General features: G+C 33.1%; 1 protein-coding gene across 1 annotated transcript in view; it reads left to right on the forward strand.

Moving 5' to 3' along the window:
• Positions 1-2,390, forward strand: part of LOC106869702 (uncharacterized) — an 875,881-nt gene that overhangs the window by 440,659 nt on the left and 432,832 nt on the right. The gene's annotated exons all lie outside the window — the stretch shown is intronic.

Below are 2,390 nucleotides of genomic sequence, written 5' to 3' on the forward strand. Positions count from 1 at the left end.
CAACAGTAACATCCACCCCTAGGGGTCAGCCACACTTAAGTGGCAATATACTACACTTTATCGTGCAGTTACTGTTAACATTATATATATATATATATATATATATGCAAAAAAGTTACTTTTTACACAAATTGTCGTCATTTGTTCTTAAGAATAATTTTGTATGGCGAAATCCTTGAAGACAACTGTGTTAAAATCTGAAGTTCTTATGATTACATTTTCAAGCTTAGGAGTCCACTTGAAATGTTAAATAATGAGCGAAAAATCAATTTAGATCATGTCTGCCATTCTTCATTTCGTTTTCTATATTCATTATTACGAATCGCTCTTCTGTTGCAAAAGCTTTGAAAACCAAGTGTGTTAAAATATCAAGCTCTAAAATTTATATCTCCGAGCTACGCACCGCACTTAAAATGTCGACATTATTTGAAATAAATAGACGTTTCGAATTTGTTTTTCTTCATTATTTTTAATACTAGGTTACCGAATATATGTGTTACACGAGGTCGAGCCTATTCACACATAAAATAAATTAAACAAATTTTGAAAATTGTAGCAGAAAAGATAATTCTTCTTTGGCAAAAGGCATTCAACTATTGTGTTACGATTCAGTCAGTTAAAACAAAAAATCTTAAAATTCCCTTTGCTAACGTAGAAGGGCGACTGTGACCTGGTCGATTCTTTCTAATAAAGTTCCAAAAGTTTTGTTTACATACTGCATTATCTATTCCGCCAATGACCATTTTTCGATTTATCCGTTGATCATGCGACGTACGCCCACACGCAACGACCCTTGCAGCGGCACTGTAGAGAAGTTCACACGTTCGTTCACTTTCTAGTCAATGCGGAGCCTCAAGAAATTAGTCAATTGTATTGGCACTTGGTATTCAACATCTCCAATAAATTATATTTACTGCTTTGCATCCTATGCAGAAATATGTATTCGTTACGACTTATACTACATGAAATCCAAAATTCAACCCAAAATAGCGATTTTTAAAATGTTAAATTGCGTTACGGAGCCTGCAAGAAATTTTTAACTCCAACGTTCTTCATACACCATTATTTTACCCCGAATTCGCACAAAATATCGATTATTGCTTACAAATTTCGAAAGTTGCATTTTTTAACTTTACCCTAATTTATATATATATGTGTGTGTGTGTGTGTGTGTGTGTGTGTGTGTGTGTGTGTGTGTGTATGCATGTATGTATGTATGTATGCATGTATGTATGTATATGGCCATTGTATTTCTCTATACGACCATAATATTGTACCAAGTAATGATGTGTCCTACCTGTGTTAGCAATGAGATTCAATCGCTTTTAAAAGTTATCTATGCAAATTTTCTGCAAAAACTAGAGCCCGCACTAAGAGTTACGACGTTTTATATACGAATACCTCTATGTAAACTGTGTGTTTGAAGAAAGGTAAATGCTTTATATACATATGTCAGGGGTCCTTGTCCCTTCTTCAGCACCACATCCAACTCATTAACCACTCACGGACTGTTTAAATACTCACTACATTTAGTAGTGCAACACTACTGAGTAGAATTTTACATTTGAGGCATAACCCGGGAGCTGGTACGTACACAGTAATTGTCTTGGCTAATAATCTTTTAAGATAATTCAGAGTATAGTATGTTTGAAAAACGAAACACGGTGTCCTCCTAACATATAATTATTCCTAGGTTGACTCTGAACCTTAGGACGCAATATACATTCTTTCTGTATCTGTAAATTAAGGATGACATATTCCCAAAACGTCCTTCCTCTTTTACACTGAACAGTGTAATTTCAGGAAACCGGGCTGCTATGTTTAATGAAACTGACGATGACGTAGTCGCTAAATTAGGGACGCTTACAAGATTGACTTCAAGGACTTCAACTACAACATCAAATACATTGATTGCACCATTCAGAGAGGTGTCCAAAATTGAACTGCCGAATTTAAACAACGAAATATCATACTAAATACTATAAGAGAAACTTCTTTCCGCATCAATTACGTAATGTTATTACAAGATAATATCAAAATTATAAATGCGAAAGAAAATTTTCAAACAAGTTATAGTCTATAAGAAAAATATACCTGTAAAGAAAATAATGTATATAAAGTAAATTTTAGTCTGTGAATTGACGTCATATCTGACTTGTATTCAGTGTATGTGTGTGCACAATATATATATATATATATGTATATATATATATGTGTGTGTGTGTGTGTGTGTGTGTGTGCGTGCGTCTGTGCGTGTGTGTATGTATGTATATATAATATATATATGTATATATATAATATATATACATGCATATATAAATGTATGTATATATATATGTGTGTGTGTGTGACGATCATATGTCCAAATATATACAAATATGTATATTCAT

This window comes from Octopus bimaculoides, chromosome 13, assembly GCF_001194135.2.
Source record: "Octopus bimaculoides isolate UCB-OBI-ISO-001 chromosome 13, ASM119413v2, whole genome shotgun sequence".
Lineage (NCBI taxonomy): Eukaryota > Metazoa > Mollusca > Cephalopoda > Octopoda > Octopodidae > Octopus > Octopus bimaculoides.